Source organism: Clupea harengus, chromosome 5, assembly GCF_900700415.2.
Source record: "Clupea harengus chromosome 5, Ch_v2.0.2, whole genome shotgun sequence".
NCBI classification, from domain to species: domain Eukaryota; kingdom Metazoa; phylum Chordata; class Actinopteri; order Clupeiformes; family Clupeidae; genus Clupea; species Clupea harengus.
The window spans coordinates 29,246,520-29,272,045 of record NC_045156.1 but is presented as its reverse complement, the minus strand read 5'-3'; the positions used below and the strand labels follow the sequence as shown (position 1 = coordinate 29,272,045).

General features: G+C 42.7%; 1 protein-coding gene across 3 annotated transcripts in view; it reads left to right on the top strand.

Annotated features, from left to right (window-relative positions):
- Positions 1–25,526, top strand: part of atp2b2 (ATPase plasma membrane Ca2+ transporting 2) — a 119,263-nt gene that overhangs the window by 10,926 nt on the left and 82,811 nt on the right. For 2 of the 3 annotated variants that reach the window (XM_042707911.1, XM_042707910.1), the window contains exon 2: positions 12,377–12,445. The exons of the other annotated variant lie outside the window; for it this stretch is intronic. The gene's annotated coding sequence lies outside the window, so the exon portion shown is untranslated. The remainder of the gene's footprint in view (positions 1–12,376; positions 12,446–25,526) is intronic. 3 annotated transcript variants of the gene reach the window in all.

The following is a 25,526-nucleotide window of genomic DNA, read 5'->3' as shown; positions in this document are numbered from 1 at the left end:
TACAAATCAGGTGGACGGGAGTCTCACTGGGATCCTAAGCAGGTGTGAGAACACAACAGTGAAGGGTTGCTGGTGGGGGGGTGGGGGTGGGGGTGGGGCTGGAGCATTTATTTCACACCCGACTGAGGTGTGAAATTAAAGGAGATTACGCCAATCAAACTGAGGACACTCACACAAAAGCTACAGTCTCACTGCACGCCCCTACGTTAGCCTTGCTGATGCTCCTCCATGCCTCTTGCCCGCGAGTTGTACGGCGCGGTGTGCTCTTAGAACAAGTCCTGCCTTCCATTCCCGGCGGTGTGTCACTGAAGGTCACTGTGCTGTGGACTCTTTGGGAAAGTGAGCGCCATGCCCTCCCCGCGTGGGAAGCGGGAGACTGGGAAGCACAAGCCCCCTTCTCTCACGTTCGGCACACATCCACAGCAGCGGGAGGTCAGAGCACAGTACCTTAAGTGAACACTCGCTTCGTTATCGCCGCTCAAAAACCCTGGAGGATGAGAGATTACAGCCTGATTTACTTTGTTCTTCTGGATGGGGGAGGGGGGCTGCGGGTGTGGGAAGATTAAAGGCAATGAAAAATCACCCAGATTTTTTGCTCTGTTTGATTATGTTGATGTATTGCAATGGTTTAATGGGCTGCCCTGGGGTTTGCTAGATGAATTGGGTGTAGATGAAGTGTGTTGTCTAACAGCGTATCCCGGTGGGGCTTTTCTTTAGGGCAGTTGTAGACCTCAATACTGATATCCATCGTATGCCGTAGTATCCCCTTGTGCCATTTGGCACGGTGCCATCACAGGAATAGGGACTGAGGGTTGGGCTTAAATCCTAGTCAGGAGTTAGGAATCCATGTTCTTGGATATCACCAATGCTGCTAAGCAGGGGATGGCAAGCAGCCCTGTCATTCAGCAAAATTTGATTTCTCACCTGAACATAGACAAACAACATTTCAACAAAACAAGGATTTTGGGATGGCAAGGATTTGGTTTTTAGCCACATTCAGAAATTGAAATCCTTCTTCAAGACGGTGCAGAGACACGACGGCACATGAATTCTGCCTGACTTCCTCCGGAGTGCTATGATCTGACATGATACTTTGAATGATACTTGCTGCTTGTACACTGTCTGTGGCTACTCACATTAATCATGTCAGGACCCTCGTGTGACTTCTGGTAATTGAGGCCAGGGTCTGTTATGTAGGCCACAGGAGTCTTCCAACTGGTGCCCGTTGCAGAGAGGCCTAACCTTGACGGATGGTGAAGTTAAGGTTTAAGGGCAGACTGCTAGGATGCTTTTCAGTAGAGGGCAGTGTTTGCCTGTAACTAAGAATCCCTCGAGCATGTCAGCTAAGCCAGACCAAGGCTTCTTCTAAAGCAGGGGTTCTCAAACTTTTGCAAGCTGGGCCCCCCCAAAGCTGGTTAGGGGTAGTTGGGGCCCCCCCATCCACCCGCGGCCCGCCGCCACCGCCCTCAACTACACCACCATATATAGATAGATAGATAGATAGTGTATTGTTATTGATAGGCCTGACATGTCAAGGTTAGGCTATTGTTATTGTTAGGCCCATACAGACAATTATTATAACTATTTATTTTTATTATTGTTATTATTATTATCAGTAATAGTAGGTATTATTATAATTAATGATTATCGACCAATTATTATTATTGTATTATTATCATAATAATAATAAGTGGTATTATTGCTATCATTAGGATACTGTTATTATTATGGGCCTCTTGTGATCTTTACAAAAAAAAGAATGACGAAAGAGGGGAGATGCTTAAGTCTACTGTCACTCTTCAGCTGCTCTTTCATGTCTAGTGACAGCTCATCTGCTGAGCAGAGAAATGGATCCCGAACTCAGGCGAATGAACGGTAGTCCTCTTTGAAATAGGACCCAAACTGATTTCTGATATTCGGCGTGATACAGTGTAATTTGACATAGGAGCTAAACTCAGCACAATACCTATCATTATTCTAAACGTGTTGCGTGGCCGGCAAAATCAGTGTTTCGGCAATTGTATGGGGTTTGCCAAGCTTAGCAATTCTATGAGCAACTACATAAGATGCTCCAGACACTGCTTGGAGATAGTGCTATGCTTGGACATGGTGGTTCGTTGTTGCTGGAGGCCATCACGTTTATGTTTAAAGAAGTCCACAGGCTTCTCTTTCTGACTTTTACGAATCAGAAACTTGTCCATGTTGTGTTTGTTTGCTGATACAGCGTATGAAGTTAATAAAGTTCTAATTTCAACGTCGTGTTCTTGTATGTGTGGTTGTGAACGACTTGCACACGAACAATGGATAAGGCTGTGCTAGGCAATGATTCCTAACCAAACGAACTGTACACAATGTAGACAGGGACAGCACAAAATAGTATTCAAGTGCTGGTGTTTTATTTGTTGCGGTGGATGATCAAAAAATGTAAAGGTAGGCTAGGTGTTAAGGAGAAAAGGGCTAGCTGTAGTTGGAAAAGGTAGCTAGCTAGGCTAGCTCTCGGGGCTACGAGCTTTTCTAAAAGATTGTGGAGCAAATTACTCCTTAGAATAGGCTACGAATAGACCTACTGCAAGTGCAGTAAGGTATTACTAAGGAAGGAGTGAGTCTTTAAAAATACTGTTTATAAAGCAATGAATATCTGAATGATAGAGGAAACAAGAGAAATTGCACAAACTCTGCAAAGTGTCGTCTCAGGGTGAGCGCTTACCTCCATGCCTGCGTTTTGTTTTTATACTCGGAAGCGGAGGTGCTACTCGCGTTGAAATGATAATACTCCGTTTTGATTGGTGGATCAGGAGCAAAACAGTATTTGATTTGTTTGGGTCAGTCCAGCCCCTTGCATTTCGCTACTGAGGGAGCTTTCACTAACCAGTGACAGGTCGGCGGTTTTTTTTTCTTTCTCCGTCTGTGACATCGCGCCCCCCCTGGAGAGTGTTCGCGCCCCCCACTTTGAGAACCACTGTTCTAAAGCATTCAGGTTTCTATGGTGTCCCCTGGGTCCAAGGAGTTGACATGCAACTATGCTTGCCTGCTTGCAGTTTACGTAGACATATGACACAAATAGGTTTAAGCTGAAAAGAATGAATACATTGCTGTTCCCCCCTTAAAAAATCCAAACGTTACTGAGCGAGGACTGAGTATGGGACTCTGGGTATAGGGGCCAATTTCAAGGGGCTTTCAGAACAAACGCTCTGTTTTCCATCAAATGCACTCAGAGTGAAATGTGCCTGACCACTGCTAATCAAAAGGATAAGTCATTGGGACTGGTTGTATTGTTATTATTTTGTACAGTTGGTCCTCTAGAGCTGAGAGCCCTCCGAGGCATGAGTGTGGTTTTTTAATGTACAGCATGAGAATGTCATGTACACACTGAATCAATTCTAGTGCTAAAAATAGTGACCTCTTCCTGAACATGCTTCAGTGCCTGGCTTTCATTAGCCGCAGCAACCACATCATTTCTAGTATTAATATGAATGCCCAGATACATCGACCACATCTCTCCATGTACAGTATATCTAGTTCTACCAAAGAGGGAGGGAGAAGCATGGTCATGGACTAGATTCAAGACCTTTTCATGGACGTGGTGACGCTTGCTTCTAACCCACCCATGGCGAACATTAAGTTCCTCTCTTACAAGGCGAATTTTCCTTTCCGTTTGAATCCCAATGATGACCGTACTTGCAGAGCTTGCGTGCTAGTAACATGCATGCTTGCATGCTCGACTCACCATCCACCATCAGACCTGGCTAGCGCAGTGCTTATCATATGCGTGAATTCACATTTTTATGCAGCACTCTAGCTTTGCTCATCAGGAATCAGTTTTGAGTATTGTTGCACCCTAAATTGTCATTACATAACCGGTACATCAAGCCTTCTACCTGTGGGCCTGATTTTTGTCATGTGGAGTTCAGTTTCATCGTTTTGACATGGGGGATTAACGAGAGGGGAGAGAACTGAGGAAGAAAAAAAAGTGTCTTCTTGCTGGCTCCAGGGGAACCAATGGAACCAATGGAACCAGGGGAACCAATGGAACCAATGGAAGCTCACACAATGCCATTCCGAATCAGTGCCTGGGTAGTGATGTAGCATCTCTGGGTGCCATGGGCAGTAATTACATGACTGTAGAACAATATCCTCCCAACAGTGCTGCATGCTGCCCCTCTCTTAAGATGCTTACCGCATGACGAATCACGGAGGAAAACATGCCTTCTACACTTGATTACATTTAGTCATTTTTGGCAGACGCTTTTATCCAAAGCGACTTACAATGTATACACATTTTACATTTACACTGATGGCACACTGCACATCAGGAGCAATTAGGGGTTCAGTGTCTTGCTCAAGGACGCTTCGACAGGGAATCGAACTAGCAACCTTTTGATTACTAAACGACTTCTCTACCTCCTGTACCACTGTCGCCCCTTGATCCTGTACGCAACCCAGGTTTGATGGAATAACACGTAAAAGCGACTTGCCCCTTTGCACACCAGTATCTTGTGTTATTGATAACTTGTTTGTTCAGTAGGTAAACTTGTCATGCAAATCGGGAAACAATCAACTGAAGTAGCCCTGGGTCAGGCTGGAGAGCATATTGTTGGCTTTAAGGTGACCTTTAGGGGATGTGAGTGACCACCAGTCTATATCAATATCAGTATTGTAATTGCACTTAGCCTTATTTCCATCAAGCAATTAACTTGTTTAAAATACTGCAACTCATTTATTTCCCTGAAATTATAAGATTGATTTTAGAGGCAGATATAGGTTGGGAAGGGAAACGTAGAATTCAGCCAGCACTCAAACTCCAGCAGATGAGCACTAGAATCTATTCCTTGATAAGCCTGAACATGAGGTTTGAAAAGTGCAAATGCGACCTCTAGGAGTAGTTCTCCAGGCTAGGCGTCCATGTTCTGCTGCCTGGGTATGAACAGCTGACAGCATCATTAGTGGGGGATCACATGACATTAAAAGCGTTACACTCTTTAAGTGCCCACTCCAGTGGTGTGGGAATGTTAATGGAGGGCCCTCCTCACTTTATGATTTATTTAGCCTGGTGGGGAGCACTAGTGTGTGTGCTTCACCTAGTCAAGGGCACTGGGTAGCCCACCATGCATGATGAGTCCTCTGGCCCAGCAACCTGAAAACCAATCACCTCAGATGTATGAACAGCCTATAGAACATCACCTCAGATGTATGAACAGCCTATAGAACATCACCTCAGATGTATGAACAGCCTATAGAACATCACCTCAGATGTATGAACAGAACATCACCTCAGATGTATGAACAGCCTATAGAACATCACCTCAGATGTATGAACAGAACATCACCTCAGATGTATGAACAGCCTATAGAACATCACCTCAGATGTATGAACAGCCTATAGAACATCACCTCAGATGTACGAACAGAACATCACCTCAGATGTATGAACAGCCTATAGAACATCACCTCAGATGTATGAACAGCCTATAGAACATCACCTCAGATGTACGAACAGAACATCACCTCAGATGTATGAACAGCCTATAGAACCTCACCTCAGATGCATGAACAGCCACCTGAGAACATCACCTCAGATGTATGAACAGAACATCACCTCAGATGTATGAACAGCCTATAGAACATCACCTCAGATGTATGAACAGCCTATAGAACATCACCTCAGATGTACGAACAGCCTATAGAACATCACCTCAGATGTATGAACAGAACATCACCTCAGATGTACAAACAGCCTATAGAACATCACCTCAGATGTATGAACAGCCTATAGAACATCACCTCAGATGTATGAACAGCCTATAGAACATCACCTCAGATGTACGAACAGCCTATAGGCTGTGCAATTACTCTGTAACTCTAATCGGATTGTTATTTCTGACATGTCTCATATTTTTGCGAATGTCAATATGACCTCCAGTGTTGAACTGAATCTTTATTCTTAGTCTCCTTTTGTCTTTTCTTTATTTCTCTTTGCAGAACAGTAGTAGAACAGTCACGTCAGTCTGCTGAATACTGCAGGTCCAGTTTTGTGCTCACTCTCTGCCTTTCGATGTTTCAGATGTACATTGTGATCCTCAATAAATGAAACAAGCCCACTGAAACGGGACACACAGAGATGGTAGCATTTTAAAGGCAAATGCATATTTTTGAGCTCAACCTTTTGTCTTGGATATCTGATGATGAAGCAGTGGCTGTTCCTATGCTTAGTGTTTGCCATTGCCAGCCAACTTCTACTTAGTGTAAATAAGGGAACTGTTATGCCACCTCAGATTCTCTAAGAATGTTCTGGGAAAGGATGCACTGAGATTGACTGCTTCTAAAGGAATCAGTGCTGTTTGTTCAGTATGTGTTTGTGAAAAGGCAAAAAAAAAAAAAAGTATCAGATGTGGTTTTGGAATGTATAATGCATCAGTGTTTACATCTAGCTGGGGGATTGTGAGACACTGTCTTTTAAGTTTAATGGTTGCAGAGATTTCTGGGGGCAGATTCCATTGTGATGGCTTGGCTTGCCTGGCCTCAGGCATTCTTCTGTAAATGTGCTAGTTTTCTCACAAACGATGCTGTGAGATGGTGGGCCTCCCCCCTTTACACGTGCAACACACGTGTAGTTATATAAATGCACTTCAATGCAGATTTAGATTGACCTTTGCTTTAATGCAATCGTAGAAACGCACTTCAGTGCTGGCTTAGATGGTGCTTTCCATATGGATATGGATGTCTGAGTTGTCATATCCTTGCCATCTAGTGCAAGCCTGTGTTATGTTATTATTCATATTAGGAGTGCTTTGAGAATTTTTCTGCTGAAAATATATCAAAAGCTACAGCTATGAGAAAATCTCAAGGTTCTGTGTGCCCCAATGAGAAAGTGAAAAGCCCATGTTGGTTGCTAATAATAGCTGTGTTTTTGGGAGGGGGTGCAGGGCTATTTAAAGAGCGGTTTTCCTGTGAGAGATGTCCAACTCCTATCCAAAGGGCATGGGAAGTCCGATTCAACTATTGGCTTCACATATCCTCTCCTATAGGACCGTGACCACTATGGAGCTCTGACTGTGAGATTCAGTGAGAAGCAGCTCTTGTGTAAGTCACACCTACTACTGAGGGCAGAATAGGAGACTCTCTCATGTTGCCCTCATCCTCCCACCCCGCCTCCACACCCTCTTATTAGGAGTTACACATGGAAAAGCACTATTAATGAGGGCAAATATGAAATAGGGAAATATGTTGTATTCTGACATTTTGTGTCATTGAATATGCACGCTCTTTACTCCCACGGTGGTAGGGTGGGCAGAGGACAGGCCAGGAGCACTGCCACAGAGGGCACTAAATGACACAGAGAGAGCAGGAGTGAATGGCTGGGCACTGGACTCAGCACAGGCACCTTCTGATGGGGCAGTCACAGGCGCGCGGGCGGGCGCGGGCGCGGGGGGCAGCTGTTCCGCTCTGACCTTATGTGATCGTGCGGAGGCTGTGCCCGCCCGCCTCAGATGTAGGTATGTGCAGCCACGCTCACTCACCCGCCCCATAATGGCCATAGCTGGGCCCCCGCAGGGAATCTGTAGCCGGCTTTTCAGGCCCCGGAATGGGCTTTTCTCATGACAAATGCATTGTCTGTCCGCGTGGAAAAGCGTGATCTGTGCTCTAGCCCTGACTATTTTTAGTTGCCGGCAGCCCTACAGGATGTGCATGTAGCTATGCCATGCTTTCTCTGATGCTGATGAGTAAGTATGGTTTCTGTGCTGCTTGTTTTTATGACACAGGGGGGTTTTCATGTATTTAGGAGACTGTTGACTTCTATTCGGGTCAGTTATGGTATATGGTATATAGTATATGTGGCTCAGTTATGGTATATGAAATCAATGAGTCCTCTTGTTTTTGGGGATTCTAGTGAGGCTGATTGTGTGGACGACGAGTTTCATTATTTGATTGATGCTTTGACGTTGAATTAATGTTGGAGGTAAATACCCACATGGTACTGTTTAATTGAATATTTTTTTGTATTTTCGTTTGAGAATCTGTGTTTTTTAAATTGGATTATAGTGATTCCATTTGTCCGTAGGCCTTGGCACGAGTCTATTCATATGTTAGTAAAAGGTTCTGCTCGTGCTGGTACCAGTGCACGCGCACTTCTTGTGGATGGTCTTTTTGAATCTCATTGATTTGTAAGGATTATATAACATGCATAAATAGCTCTTTTGGTTTCATAATAATGCTACCCTGGGTTTTTTTTTATATGTTATGAGATGTACTCTGAAGTCGTGCTGTAAAATATCTCTGACAAAAATGACCCATTTTGAAAGTTTGTAACCAACTTAATCCCCAGATGAGACTGTGTGTGTATATGTCTGACACATTTGTCTGGACCTTGTCCCCCCTGAGATCAGGAGAACGTTGACGACAGAGACTTGGCATGGGACGCATTCTCGGGTGCGCTTCCACACTGGGTGGATCGTTTTCACTTCTCGGGAATGCCAACACGGCTTCTCGCTTCAGTTGAAGTCAATGGAAACTTCCTATGCAAGGCTGTGATCCTCTAAAATGGAAAATAGACGAGGGTCTAGCCAACTCAATTTGTCAGGACCCTAGACATGAAAGGGGTGGAAAGTACAATATCAGAAAAAATCAGAAATAAGATCAGAACAATGAGGACAATAATTAAGCATTTTACTGAACATTTTACTACTCGAAAGAGTAGAACATTATTTTGGTCCGCCATAACAGACACATATTATTTTCCGCCCGTATATATCAGGCCTTGAGGTGATTTCTATTAATCACCTTTTCTATTCTATTTATTTTCTGGTAAAATAGTTCGTTTTAAATGCTAGAAATATGGTTCTGCAGTTTTGTCCTGTAGACCATGAATTGTCACATGAAAAGGGTGTAATCTACTGAGTTATATAACTGTCATTTAATGCTTGACATGCACTAAGTGCAGCATTGTGGGAATATGCCATACAGATTTCATTTATAAACTATTATAGGTCATCTGCACAATTGAACCAATTATCACCAGAGGGGATTCCAGTTCAAAGAAAAATCCTTTGACAAATATTAATAGTATATCCTGCTTCATAGGTAGCATTCCTCCACAATTTTTCAAGCATTTCTGCTTAATTCAAATAATGCACTTTGCCGTTTTATTTTATAAATAATGGCAAAATGGAGAGAAAGTTTGTTTCAGATTTTGTCTTTAACAGTTTCATACGCGTAAAGAAAGCATTTAGTTGCCATGCTCTGCTAATGCCACTGTGAAGGTGCTCTCTGATCAGACCTAGCTGGTCTAATGCCACTGTGACAGTGCTCTCTGATCAGACCTAGCTGGTCTAATGCCACTGTGACAGTGCTCTCTGATCAGACCTAGCTGCTCTGGCTGGGAGAGGTTTGAATCCTGATGTTTTAGTTTCTTTAACAGTGCAGCATCCTCCCATTCATTTGTGTTTCCATTTGTTGTTGCTCAGAAATGAACACAAGTGAGTGAATATATATCCTACCTTGTGAATGGTCCCCTTTAACTTCAGGGGTATTTGGATATGCATGATCACTATTGAATGCCACATCATCTGGTAATAAAAAGGTACCATGTAGAAGTCCACACTTAGATCTAGTTCTATGCTACAGTCTATCTGACGATGCTGCTTGTAATTTGAAAGTGACGTTCATTTGAAAGTGTCCGCTGTATTGTTGTCCTACCTAGAAGGGGCATGACCATAGATGGAAATGATTGGACTCTTGGAGATGGTAACGCAGGCTGTTCCAGAAGAGATGATTTTAAAGTTATTGTCATTTTTTTCACCTCCGTTTGAGTGACATGCACAAATATCTTCACCCCCCCCCCCCCCCCCCCCCCCCACACACACACATACATACCGGCTTCATCTCAGGTTTCTGCAGTGAGTGATGTGAGCCTTGGGTGTGTCAGTATCAGACTCGCTGATCAACTGATGGGGTGGCGCTAAGTATCAATTGCATGATGCCCACTGAAATGAGACATTTTTAGTCTCTTCGGAACAAACGGGGCTTAACGAAACAGTTTGCCTTTGTCAGTGCTCAGGAGGTTGTGTATGCGTTGGTAGTTGGTATGAATGAATCAGTTATTGATTTCTATCTATATGCCATAGTCCTATAGATTAGCATACAGAATAGCAAAGAAATGGATAATTTAGCGTTTGCCTAATGAGTGAATATACCATACCAATGCATATATATATGTGTTCTTTCCTGGTGCCTGATCAGTCTTTTCATTCATACCGTACAGGTTTGGCTGCTCCCCTTATTCGCAGTAAGAGCTGGAGAGGGTTGTCCTTGTTGGCGGGGTAGCCTTTGAGAGGTGGGCTGGGTCGCACGGGCGTCGTGGCGTGTCCCCAGGGGAAATCTCCAGCCAGTGGCCACTGATCAAACTAACACAGAAGGTCACGCAAGGTCCAATCAATAGTTTCCCTCTGACAGCTGGGGCCGTGCTGGGGCCCGCACACGGCGCAGTTATGACACATCTAATCACACCTCCACCATTTGCAAGCCACTTATGAAGGTTCTCTTACTCGATGGCCATAAGGTGACATGGTACATTAACTAGTCCAGTGTTAGAAAGAAAAAGGAACATGTTTTCTAATAGGCTAGAAAAGAACTGGTCATTTGGTAGAGGAATAGAATAAAGCCTACGTGTCTGTTTCCCCCCCAAATGCATTGTTTTCATTTTATGCCACTAGATATTTTCTTTTCATTTACAACGACGACTCACATTAACCCCTGCATTTGCACAATGAAAAATAAACCTCCAACAAGGAATGTAATCATTTGCCCCGCACCAAAAATGCTCTCGCCACGGCAGCATAAATCACTTGAAGCGGCACTTGTCTGCTCATATCAGGTATTAGAACAGGGAAACTGGCCCATCATGTGACTGGTTCTCTTCTGTGGCCTGCTTGGCCTTTGATGCTGCAGGCGTGCACACAACATCAAGCTGAATTCATCTGCAGTGCACTGCCCTGGAGCGGCCCGGCTGCTTAGTATGCCTTCAGCACAGTGAAACTCAATGGGCCAGTGAGGCCGCTAGACCCCCACATTCACTCCCAGTGTTTCTCTGCCCTAACCGTTCAAATGAAGGAGGGCAGAAGGACAGCACCCTTTGCTGCACACTTTCAATCATTTTCTTGATGAGTGGTTCCATCCATTGTTTATGGAAAGAACTTAAACTGTAACTGAATTTCATGTATGTGTACCCTATAAAAAAAAAGAATGTGTAATTGTATTTATTATATTTATTTAATTAATTATGAAGGAATACATCAATAGCTTTAAATGCACGCTTGAATGTTACATATTCAATGTGTAAGCAAAAATGTATTTCCCCTTGTGTTGCCCTGTCTATGTTTTGGTGCGTTGGGGACTGCGCTGTTCAGCCGGAATGATGGAAAATCACAGCCAGCGCTTTCTTACACTCCCAAAGCAGTGGAAAATGCCTGCCAGTGGAAAGAACCACCGAGAATAAATAACTGGATAATGCTAATGGCAGACCCAAACAACAAGTTAGAGAGACCCATTAGAGTGGCTGGCCAGATTGCTATCTACTCCAGTCATGTAGGCTGAACTCGGAGGACACAGGAGGGACCTGAGTGGAACTGACCTGACCACAAGAGGTCTGCTGCCTCTTTACATTTACATTACATTTACATTTAGTCATTTAGCAGACGCTTTTGTCCAAAGCGACGTACAAGGGAGAGAATATTCAAGCTACGAGCAATAGAACCTGGTGTAACAATAAATAAATACTACTTTACATAAGAAATATAACAAAATGAAATAAAAAAGAAAGAAAGAAGTGCAGAAATGTAACTGCTGTAATTGCAACTTACGCACTAGTCGAAGTGCCAGTTAGGACGGGAAGTGCTCTCTTTAAAAATAGAGAACAAGACGTATCCCACTGCATGGGGTGACTCGGTTCAATTAGAGTGTAGAATGAATTGACTGTTTATAATAATTACGTAAGTGGAAAAGAGGGGGGCCTCTGGATGGAGGCTCAATACTTCCAGCAAATGGCTCTGTGGCCCCTGGAGAGATTGAGCTTGATACACATTTAGCGTTCGGTTTTGACATTCGCGGGCCACTCTTGATTTGACACAGTTGAAGAGAAGCGTTCCATCTCAGATGAAGGCTTTTTTTTGTGTGCCACTGTTTTCAGCCGTCTGTACTACTCAATGCAGGAGTTCATTTTGTTTTCAAGAATTCTTGACCTAGTACTGAAACAAAAGTATGGTTAGGTATTTGCGTGGTGGTAATGAAACAAGCAAGGCTTAGATAAACATTGCTACACTAAATCGACTCTGTTTGGAATAACTCCTAAGTTGAGTTGCATGTTTCTTTCTATCATCCTCAGGGACATCACATGATGAGTTAAATGGGCATTTGATTGCATTCCGCTTCAGCAATAACTGATCACCAAAAGGTAAGCCCTCTCTGAAAAGTCGATTTCAAGTTCTTTAGGTTGTTGCAGCCAATTCCTTGGTCTGGTTGGACAATTCTGCTCTCTAAGAGGAGAAATATATGAGCCTGTGTCTCCCAGGAGAGAGGCCCAGTTTCTTTATGATGTTTGCTCAGTCCTGCTGGTATTGGACCTATTACTTAGCCCATCCACTATCAATACGGTGGGTTTTCTGCTGAGAATACCAATATTGAGCTTACCCTTTTTTTCTCTGTCATTTGTTTATCGTTGTTTTCCCCAGCGCTGTCGTCGTGTCATTGAAACCCTTGACTGGACACTCATTCAGGGCATAAACAAGGTTGCAAGGGTGTAAAACAGGGATGTTTATGTTCACCTACACAATTCTCACCTCCACACTGAAAGTCAAGAGTTGTGAAGCAAACGCATCATTCAGTTTCTTTTACCTTCGAACACACTGAGGAGGCCATTAAAACAATTGGTGGGGATTTATGGTGAGGGCCTCTCAGGAGAGCATATAGATGAGCAGAACATTACATAATGTGGAAATATGGGCAACCCCCTTATTGCTGATGACAATATTATTACCATATGTCATTGCACCACAACTGTCACATTTCACAGATTTGTCACATATTACATATACCATAATTCAGAAACAACTACACAGCAACTGGAAGAGTATTTTGACTAAGTTGGCCATTCAGTAGCTGATTAATTAAGTGCAGAACTTTCATATCTATCTTCTGATCTGCTGATTTCACATACGTTGCTGACTATTTGAAATTGTTATTTGGTTTGTGGCGAGGCATAAATGTGACAGTGTAAATGATATTGGACTTATGGCCAAATAACGAGCTTTTTCTTCATTTGAATGGGGTTATGTGGCGGGTTTATACAGCAGATCATGTGCAATTGATCTTGCATCTAGATTGATAAAACAGAGAAATAAAGAGCATGATCAGTGCTGTTAGAGGTAGGGGTGGTGGTGCCATTCATCCTCTAGGTACTTCCTTAAACCATAAAGAAAATGTTCCTTCAGATGGAAGTTATTTATTTGTTCTTCTATTGCAGCATTTCCATTATTAAAGCTAATTTGCAACCATTTGCGGTGCAACAGTTTTCTGCATGCAGATCTCTGATAGTAGTTATCTCACTGAAAGTGATGGCGTGCGCATAGCCATTGAAGACATGTTTAGATGAATGAAGCTGATGGAAGTATGCTCTATATGTGTGACCCCATCCGGATGTGTATGCAGGTGTGATCACTTGTTTCACCAGCAGGAGATACAGTAGGTCAAGATGAAGTGCTCACCCTATGGGACGCCCTCCTCTCTCTGCTGAGTATTTGATTGAAGATGATAGATTTAACCTCCCTTAGTATCCTAAGCACTGATAGAAATGGGGCCACTGCATTATGAATACAAAGAGAAACTTAAGAGAACTTTTTTAGTCAGTGTACTCAATTTGCACATAAATCACATTGGGATGTAATTAGAAAGATGGATCTTTCAAGAGTATAGCGTAGGGAAACCTTCAAAGCACTCAATAATATTGTTTTTCTGCCATGCATCGTGTGTTATGAATCTAGGATTTGTGCAAGAGATTTCTCCATGAAATAATCTAAAAATTAAAATTGCACAAATTAGTAGTGAAAAACAATATAATACGTATGTCTAGGAGCCCATATTGAGGGTAATAGCCGATGCACACTAGATTGCTAGCAGCTCCAATTTACACAGCTAACATTCATTTGTGATTAAATGTGTTACATCAACATATTTGTGTTGTTTACTAGTAGGTCCTATTTGTATTTTTCTTCTAAAAATGATCTGGTTTCTGACCATGTCATGACTTGAGTACAGCCTTGCTGCATCTCCATGCAATAAGAGATACTGTCAGAGTGTCAGGCAGGAGGCTTAGTATGGGCCTTCAGTATGCCATAATGCCCTAGACGTTACTATATGCATAGACACACACACACATATGTGTGTGTGTGTGTGTGTGTGTGTGTGTGTGTGTGTCTATGCATATAGTAACGTCTAGGGCATTATGGCATACTGAAGGCCCATACTATATATATATATATTTTGGTTCCTTTCAAAGCTTGATGTTAATATGAAGCATCTAGATAAAAAATAATTGCCCACCAGAGATTTATCTTTTCTCTGTGTGTTTCATTACTTTTTGTCCTAGAGCCAAACATTTCACACAATGCAAACGGAATGTGTGAGCATTTCATTGTTTTGGAATGCCTGAAGTCGTCTTTCTCACATGAACAGATTTGCACATCTTATTTCCTGTACTTTTCAGTGCAGCTAAGTTATTTAAGTATGACATTTCTTGACGTTTTCATAGGCAGAATGTGTTCATGTGTCAGTGTGCTACTGTGTCCACTGACGGTCTAAAGCAGAGAAACCCTCCCAGCTGACAAGCTTGACCCTGGTCGAAAAAGGCAACCGGAGTGGTAAATGCTGTTATTGCGCTTAAGGCAACCATGTAGCCGTAGAGAATTATGATGTCTCAAATGGCTGAACACTCAGCTCATTCAGAAATGACAGGCCTGTGCAGTGCCTATTTTCATAGACGATGCATACATTGTAGGTATATAATATTAATCTGCTCTATTGCAACATAATGTCAAAATGAGTAAGAAAAAGTTAAAATAATTGTATTAAACATAATTATTTGGCAGTTTGAGTTGCATTGCTTCAAAGAATACAACCAAATGAATCAGTGAATGGAAATGGCAATTGCTCAAATATACTAATTCCCCGTGATTAGACGTATCGTGTTTTTTTAACATTGTACATTGCGGATATCCCTATCAATGATGGAAATGAGTTTTTCCTTTATATTTTTTTAATTCACATGCCTGTACAGCGTGGTCGTGCAGAGCAGTTTGCGCTTCTCTCTCTCTCTCTCTCTCTCTCTCTCTCTCTCTGTGTATGTGTCTGTGTGTGTGTGTGTGTTTGTGCTAGTCCTTGTGGAATGAGAAGCTCATATGGAGGTGTTTGATAACTAGGTCAGGGACAGTGGGTTTCAGTGTTCTTCAATCAGAACTGCTCTCAGTATTCTGCCCATACCACATAGCACAGAGAGCACGCACTATCTGTGACTCGACAAAAACAGCACATTCTCAAATGATACTAAAAAAAGAAACAAGTCCATGAACTCCTCGTGAAGCTTCAGCCTGTCTTTTTATGCCATCATCCCCAATACTAAAATGATTACTACATAGTATTGTGTTTTAAAGGTAATGTACTGTATGACATCACCAAAGTGATACTGAGTTCCTTTGACATCATACCATTGCTCTTGTAAGGGCAAATGTTACACCCAGGACGCTGCGCTCGTCTAGTGAGCGTCGTTTGGCACTGCCGTCTGTGCAAGCACGGCAATCCAAACTATTCTCATTTGTAGTTCCACGTTGGTGGAACGAACTGCCTAGTACTACCAGAGCAGGGTCTACCTTCAAGAAGCTTTTGAAGACCCAACTCTTCAGAGAGCACCTCCCTTCCTAACTGGCACCTGACTAGCGCTTAACTTGCACTTCAGCAGTTACATTCCTGCACTTCTTTTTCCTTTTTTCTAGGTCGTTGTTTTCTAATTCTCATGTAAAGTAGTATTTATTGTTACACCATGCTTTTTATTGCTCTTAGCTTGACTGTTCTCTCCCTTGTACGTCGCTTTGGACAAAAGCGTCTGCTAAATGACTAAATGTAAATGTAAATGTAAATACCAAGCGTCTACATTAATTACATTGTCAGTCACAACCATTCGTTCTGCTCTCTTTGTGGAGCCACCACCCAGTAGTGCACTGTGTTACCACCACGCTGTTCTGTCAGCCACACGGAACCTCTGGTCTCATCCGATTGGGCCCTGGATATGAGAGGATGCTCCCAGTAGAATGGGGGGGGTGCCCATGATGACAGGGCTGTGAGGTTCTGGGGGACATGTCAGCAGCAGAGCAGCATGGCTAGCACGCGCCGCGGTGGCTGCCTAACCCGTTTGCCTGCTCTTTAATCAGCTGCTCTACTGTTTAGTTGGGCTGTGGAGATGCTACATTAGCAGAGGAGCACGGCTAGCACGCGCCGCGGTGGCTGCCTAACCCGTTTGCCTGCTTTTTAATCAGCTGCTCTACTGTTTAGTTGGGCTGTGGAGCTGCTACAGTAGCAGAGCAGCATGGCTAGCACGCGCCGCGGGGGCTGCCTAAACCCGTTTGCCTGCTCTTTAATCAGCTGCTCTTTAGTTTAGTTGGGCTGTGGAGCTGCTACATTAGCAGAGGAGCACGCAGGCGCCAACATGAGAGATGCAGTGCTGCTGCTGGAGTTGTGTCGACGTCCCAGTGTAGCCATCTCTCAATCTCATCTCGCTGGCGTGAAGCAGGCAGGCATCCCCAGATAGTCAAGCTGTTATTAATGCAGCCAGGTGTTTCTCCTGTTGCGCCCCCTCTCTCAGGGCTCTTCTTTGCAGTGCCTTGAGCTACTCTCATGTTTTCATAGTTTCACATTGTCAGGTTATTTACTTGATCATTTTGGACTGAGTGGAAGGACAGTACTGATATACTGTGTCAGTGTGTAACACTGTTAGCAGGAGGTGTGCTCTTCATGTGATGAATTGAGGATGAACTCATTTGGGTGATACATTTTGTATAAAACCCACAAACCTCCAGACTTCCCTGTGTTAAATGCTGCACTCTTGTCCTTGGGTATGCCCTTGAGGAAAACAGCTACTTAGCTGGCAAATGCTTTAGATGTGAATGTATTGACAGTTTCACTGGGATGTTCAGGATTGTCGACTAAATGGTGTTGAAAACATCATTTATCCCATGGACATGTCAGATGTGTTTCATCAGTGTGAGTTAGTTGGTGATAATGTAGGCAGGTTATTCAGGTTTCATTATAATATAGCTCTGATTTTGCATTCCATTCCCTGCAGACGCCTGCCTTAGCAAGGTCCACGGCACAGGGTTTGAATGACCTTGATTACTTTCCTAATCCTGGCTAACATTTCTGGTTAGCATTTCGCTTTCACATACAGACTTGAAGTGCTATGCTTGTTAATGCTGATTCCATGTAATTCACAGATCTGTTGGAAAAATGCATCCCTAGCTGTTGAATCTTTGATCATGATTTAAGATGTGAATAGAAGTTTTTGGAAGAAGACCATACCGGTTTCAACATACCAGTTCAATTATGTTGTCACAAGAATCTTCAATCTTTCTCTAGAACAAGTTGACTCCGGTCTACAAGCACACAGTTCGAAGCAGACCCAGCAGCAAAGATGTTTGTGAGCTGTGTGCCATGATCATCATCATTCACAGTGCCGGGTCTGGTTTGTTGCTAAGCAACTGGAACTTTTGAGGCCACAGCACCTTCCACCAGCGGAATGTGTCAAATAGATATGCATAGACGGGATGAAAAGCCCTCTAAGTGACTAAGGTATTGTGCGATTTGCCAGCATAGTCATGTTCAGTGGGGGCGACAGTGGTACAGGGGGTACAGGGGGTAGAGAAGTCGTTTAGTAATCAGAAGGTTGCTAGTTCGATTCCCTGTCGAAGTGTCCTTGAGCAAGGCACTGAACCCCTAATTGCTCCTGATGTGCAGTGTGCCATCAGTGAAAAATGTAAAATGTGTATACATTGTAAGTCGCACATATGTAAGTCGCTTGGGATAAAAGCGCCTGCTAAATGACTAAATGTAAATGTAAATGTCAGTGATGCCCTGCGCACAAAATGCACCCTCGGTACCTGAAGATTTAGGAGTTAAATCTGAATCTCTGAAGAGCACAACGGATTTACATGAGAGTCTCACTCTGCACCGGCACTGACATTAGCAACACATTCTGCTGCAAAGTGTCCTCAAGGAGATGATCAGCCTTCTCACACATTGTGTGTGTGTCAGTGTCACCCATGGTGTGGTGCGATGTACAGTCAGTGGCAGGACTCAGGACTCTTCAGTGCCAGGAGGAGGTTGCTCCAGGGCTGGGCTAGCTCAATGATCTTAATGCTAAAGTGCCCTGATTACTCAGTTGAATGCATAGATCATGGGGCAGAATGAGGAGGAGGAGGAGGAGGAGGAGGGGGGGGTGGCCATTTAGCCTGGGCCGAAAGTGGCTTGTTAATGACCCCCTGCACTGAAGAAGCAGTAGTGTGTAGGATTCACTAAAGCACACATGCAATGCTGCAGGTAGAACACACACGCAGGCACATCAGAACTTCTGCAGGTAGAACACACACACACACACACACACACACACACACACACAGGCACATTAGAACTCCTCCACATGGACGTTAGGTCTGATCTTGATCTCACAGAGTTTTACCTGAGTGCTGGCTAATGGTGTTTGCTTTCCCTCCAGGGTAAATCAAGTTGTATGGGTAGCTAGGTTAAGATCTATGGCACTTAAACCTGTTAATAGCATGTTATGTGTGCAGAGTATGATGGTATATTCCTTTTCTGTCCCTCATCATAGTTCAGTCCCTCCAATCTTTCCCCGAAATGCTTTTTTCTCTTTAGTTTGTTTTTGGACAAAGGTTTGGTCTGTGGATGAGAAGACTACTATGCTGCTGTTTTTACGCTCCAGTTGGAGTGGGTTGATCTTCTCATCATCATCATCATCATCATCATCATACCCCTAGTTATTATTCCTACACGCCTAGTCTCATGAGGAGAAATGGATATTGTCCTGCAAAATCAATCTGAATAGATTACATTTAGGAGTCAGGAAACCCAAAGACTGCTTGGTTGCATGTTGTAATGGAATGCTCTGAATAAGGTGAAAGTTAGCATTGCTAAAGAAAATGACATCCTGAACCTCATGAACAAACTGAACTTTACTTTGAATATGTTGTATTAAACACTGTGACAAATTGGAGTGAATTTAGTTAAATGAATTGGAGCAGCTGTCACATGTGGAAAGAATCTTCTAGTGACACAAGTGGACTTTTCTCTTGTTTCTGTTCTTTGTGACGGCACCCTACACTTCCGTTTCACTGGCGTACCTTGCATTGGTGAGAAGCATATATACAGTGGTACAGTGGTAGAGAAGTCGTTTAGTAATCAGAAGGTTGCTAGTTCGATTCCCTGTCGAAGCGTCCTTGAGCAAGACACTGAACCCCTAATTGCTCCTGATGTGCAGTGTGCCATCAGTGTAAATGTAAAAAAATGTGTATACATTGTGAGTCGCACATATGTAAGTCGCTTTGGATAAAAGCGTCTGCTAAATGACTAAATGTAAATGTAAATGTAAGCAAGTATCCAGGAGTATCCAGGCTTTGGGAGGCCTGTGGCCTACATGTGTTGAGCTGTATAGCTGTCACATTGTAGTCATTCCTTGGCCTGGTGATGGATGCAGCCCGGACACTGGAAATAGAGGTGTATATTACTGCAGAAGTCACCACGCTATATTTGTCTCCGCAGGCACGGTGTCATTATGCTGATATGCTGCTGGATATCCTCCTGCAAAGAATACAATAGCAGTTGGACACTGACTGTGGCGGTAGACAAGCAGTACTCTGAACAGCATGTTCTGCTTTATAAATAGCATTTTTCTTGGTAAAAAATCCTTTTATAAAGTTTATAAATATACTTAGGCAGATGTAGGCAGTCAATGATAATGGCCTTAGAGATTTCCCGATGTATGCTAAAATAATGGTCTACGCAAAAGAAAACTCCACTCACCTGATAATTGAATGAATATCCTTTTATGTGTATGTCTTGTGTATTGCTTTGAGTCTGTGTGTTTTTTCCACATATAAAATGTCCCATGTTTTTTTTTATGTGGGATTATTTGATATTTAATTCTTCCCGTTTGCACTCGCAAGATGAGGATGTTTGCTTTGTTAAAACTGCGAATGCTGTTAAATTATAACTGAACTTTAATTGCTAATTGTTTAGACATAGTAGTAGTAAAAGTAGGTCTTCTGTGGTCAGATAGTGGGGAATATGGTCTTCTTTGCTCTGGAGTCAATGGTGAAGGCTGCTGATCCAGAGAATGGAGAATTGAGTTAGAGTTGAGAATTGTAAGATAGAGAGAGAGACAGCGATAGAAGTTGACAGCACATGAGTGAAATATTTCTGTTATGGAAGAAACTTTTTGAAACTTTTTGTATGGGTACATTTTGTCAACCTTTAATGAAAATGTAGTCGGAGTTTTGTGGGTGTCATGCCTGCTGTCGGTGTGTCGACAGCAGCATGTCAGAAAGACGTCCCTGTCATTCCTGAGCGGAGCAGACTTTCTCATTTGGCTGACAGTTCCCAGTAGGGAGGAAGATTTAGAAGGGAGTCATAATTCTGTGTCTTTCTCACTCTTCTCCTGCTGTGAATTGAAGTCTATTTACCCTCTCTTTCTAACCATTCTATGCTTACATTTACATTTAGTCATTTAGCAGACGCTTTTGTCCAAAGCGACGTACAAGGGAGAGAACAGTCAAGCTAAGAGCAATAAAAAGCATGGTGTAACAATGAATACTACTTTACATGAGAATTAGAAAAACAACGACCTAGAAAAAAGGAAAAAGAAGTGCAGGAATAGCTGAAGTGCAAGTTAAGCGCTAGTCAGGTGCCAGTTAGGAGGGGAGGTGCTCTCTGAAGAGTTGGGTCTTCAAAAGCTTCTTGAAGGTAGAGAGGGACGCCCCTGCTCTGGTAGTACTAGGCAGTTTGTTCCACCAACGTGGAACTACAAATGAAAATAGTCTGGATTGCTGTGCTTGCACAGACGGCAGTGCCAAACGACGCTCACTAGACGAGCGCAGCGTCCTGGGTGTAACATTTGCCCTTACAAGAGCATTTAGGTAGGTGGGAGCAGAACCAGCAAGCACTCTGTAGGCAAATGCTCTATGTGTGTGTTCTGTGCATCCTCTCAATTACCCTATCATAATGTGGCATTATGTCATCTATGTATGGCTTTTTGCTTGTCTGTCTTTTCCCCGCTCTTTTTGCTTTTGACCCTCCTCTGATGACCTCTATCACATTAGATTATGTCTTAGCATATCTGTGGGTGGGTGTCTTCCTTTCTCTCTCTCATTACCTTGCTGGTCGGCAAGGTCAGTGTGTGAAGATGGAGTCCTCTGCTGCAGTCCTCTGTCCATGCCCTCCCCTGATCCTGGAGAAACAGAACACATGGTGTGGCTCTGGATATCAGCCTCTTTCCCTAACATTGGTAACGCACACTTGGGACTGAGCAGAAGACCATCCTCTGGGAGAGTATAGTCCATGGAGAAAGTATCCTAACAAAAAGCAGAAATGGTCAAATCCCACTATTTCTTTTAAACGTTTATCTATGTGTTCATCTGGGGATGTTCTGCTAGTGCTGCACTGTGTGTGTGGTGACCTCCCTTGGCCTCATATAACATGAACATGCTAATGTGACCACAGTTTGGACTGATCTGCAATCTTAGGCAACATCTGTGGTTTCATTCATTCTACTGTGTTTTCCTTACATACATACATATATTTTATTGCACTCAGTATACTCATTTTGAGTACATTATGAACCTCCTTGACTTTTGTCAGCCGGCTTTTGTTCGAGTTTTTGACGACATTTCTGTTGGATGCCTAAACATTCCGTTTTGATTCAAACCGCAGTACTCATATTTTTCTCTTCACCTGATTTGCATTTGTGGTGAATAAATTGGAAGTTGTGGTAAGGTCTTTTTAGTGAATTTGGCATAGGAGATGCACACCACGCCATCGCAATACCTAAACCTTCAGATTACAGTCTTCTTTTTACATGGAAAAGTATTTTAAGAAAGACAAAATACTTCAACCATATATCTGAGTCAGTGCATTTCTCAAGGTGCTTGGAAGTCCCACAAAAGAATGGATATTTTGTTTGTGAAATAGTATTCATTTTTAGTAATACACACTCCCTTTGAAATAAGTATTCTTCAAATTATATTCTGCTATTTTCTGAACACAGTGAGATTAATCTGATTATTTTGAATATCTTTTTTTTATCAAAACGTTTGATCTTCAAATAATGATCTTCAGGAGTAGTTATTTGCAGGAACAGTCCGTCCCCTAATTTGGGATGACATAAAGGCTAGTGCCTCTTCCTTGATTCCATTTTACGGAAGGAACCATTATCACCTCAGAGAAGGTATGTCATCATGTGCTTTATTCTGCCATGATAGCCATGCAGCTGATCATAAACTCAATATGGTTATGTTTAGAGGCTGAGGGGACTCTACTTGGTTGTTGACTTGGATTTTGTTTTTAAAGCATGAGGTGATTTTTCTTTTTTTCCTCCTGGTCAATTCTGTATTGCCCTTGTCAAGGCCACACCCCCCCCCATTTAATTTGATCCTCAATGGTCAATTCTGTAATGCCCTCGTCAAGGCCACACCATCGCCATTTCATTTGGTCCTCAATGGGTGGGAGGGCATTGTGTGGAGCCGCTACAGAACTTTGGAACTTTCTCCCACAGTCACTTTCAGACCTTTCCTTCATACCAGGACTCCAAACTCTCCCCCTTAATCTGAACTCTGGCTTCTCTCCTGATCTACTCTAACTCTGTTAGTCATCCGTTTGCTGTTGTTCCCTGCTAATGCTTTTTGATACTGTCGGCTTGTTCTCTTGTGTTTGCTCTGTATGATTTCATCGTCTCATTCCATATTGTGTTTTTGTAAAGCAGCCCTGTTCAGCCTAGGTGCTGTATATATGTGATAAAAGATGTTTCCAGACAACATGTGTGACCCCAAACAGTATATAAGTCATCCCTTTCAAAGGCTGTATGCATCCAGAGTAAAACTGAGAGTAAAATTGTCCAGAAGATTTAAATAATCCATCCAAGATTGATTGATTTGATATGCTACAAGCCTTCTGATGCACTGATACCCACGAACAAGCCAACATTGAAAATAGTGCCCAGAGATAAAATGGTATTAAGCGATCCTTAGAATAATGTCTCAGTGGTGCATATTATTACTGCGGGATATGATCAGTCGTTCTGACATTCACAGTAACACTTTCCACACAGACAGACAGTCTGTGGGTAGACCGTGAATGTTTAGCATAAGATCAGGGGACTCAGGCTAGCAGCCATTATTGAGCACCGTTATTTCGCACCCTGGCCAAACTTTTCCACATCACTAAAGATCCTCTGTGAAGAGCTGGCTGCCGAGGTGCTAACTGTTAGGGAAGATTTATGATGTGGTGATCTAAAGAGCCTATGAACGGTTAAGAATAACTCTGCAGTGGGCCGGGCACATCTGAGACTGTAACCAAGTCTCCCAGCCTTAGAGTCTTTTTAGAGGTATGCTTTCATGTGGCACCTTGTCAGCAAGTGTTAAAGGGAAACTTTGGGATTTTTCAACCTGGGCCCTATTTTTAGATCTATTTGGGTCCAAACTTTTCTAAGGACAATTGACGATCAAATCTTGAGTTTGAACGCTATACCAGTCAACCAGGCTTCCCTTTAAGGACTTTCTTTATCGATGGGACATTTTTTTGCATGAGGATAACTTACTTGCACTGGGATCCTTTGTTGGAATTGAGCTGTGACAACATGGCTTTGATTCATGCCATTCTTGTCTCCTTGTAAAGAACCAACCAAGTTCATCAAGCTGTCTATAGCATTCCTGAGCCCAGGGAGCAGCCGGGGCCTGAGGGTTAGGTATGGTCACAGGTTAAGGTGAGCTTTAATCATAGTGCTAATTGTTAACACTGCTATGTCTCAGAGCATGGTTTTCCAAAATAATTAGATGTTGTGTCTGAGACAGTTTCATCTAAACACACATCACTAAGATTTCCCCCACTCAGTCCAGTGATTCAAAACGGGAAACTAAAAGGTTCTTGGTATCGGGCCTTGAAATATTAGTTTCGGTGTCTCTGTTTGATAGACAATCAAACACAACCATCTCACAACTTTAGTTCTAGGTGTGGTTATGAAGGCTTTTGAACTTTGAATACTGTGCTAGGATTGCCATGGCTACATCAATCCCCTTAATGAGGCCAGCAGGGCAACAATGCAGAGTATCATGGAAGCTCAAGGTCAGACTTTGCATTTGAGAATTCAAATTCCTGTATGTGCATAATAAAATAGAGTTTTTTTTCCCTGAGCTGTTCGGTGCTGAGATTGCACTCACCCTCACTAGATACAGAATAATAAATACAGACTTCAGTAGCAGAAGGCCTGACAGTTTTGTCAGAGTGTGTGGGTGTTAGTATAATGTTAAACAGTACTTTCAATTATTCAAGTATTTGGTAAAGTGAGTAAAGGAGTATGCTCTTGAAGAATTTGATCACGTCATTTATTGGAATATTATTTCTCTGAACATTAGCATCTCCTTATTGTTCTCTCCTGCCATGTTGCATCAGTCATTTTGGATGCGGTGGTGGGACATTTTATTTAAACTTATCCACTCAATCTAATTTCCTAATCCAAACTCACAAGGTAGAGAAAGATTAAGCATGGATTTCTCATCTTTGTGTGTGGAAAAATGTGAGTTTATGAATACCAATTACTGGGAGAAAATGCTAGTCACAGTCCTTAGCTGCAGCGGCTCACCCTCCAGTAACTTGAGAAGGAAGGGGGAGCCCCCATGGAGACTACTGAAATCAATTGAGTCTGACAATGCGGATGGCTACAGGGTCTATATCTCTCAGCAACTTCTCTTGAGAGAAAAAGTGAAACAGTTCGAGTGCAGACTAGAGGTTCTACTAATCACAGGAAGCCTGTCAGTTCCATAAAAGCTTAGCAGTTTCGTTTCATGAAGAATTGTCATACTAACCGTTGTCGGATCCTAATAGAGATTTTGTGGTACCTTTGGGTGTAGATACTGTCGAATACATGTGAGTGCTATTGCGTTAGCTCCTTGCTTAGCAGACAAATCCTCACAGAAGGGCTTTGTCATCACGAGTACACTACAGGGGCTATTTAAACCATAGTAGTAAAGCTACATTGCAGCTTCACATTGATAACATGTCATGACTGGCCTTTGTGGTCATTTATTCAAGTCATTCTAAGTTGTGTGTTATGCATTATGCATTTAAACAATGAATACATATTTTTATCATGTATCCCCTGTTAGCATTTTACACAAATACACTGAATTGTTATCTGTCACTGGCTATAAACC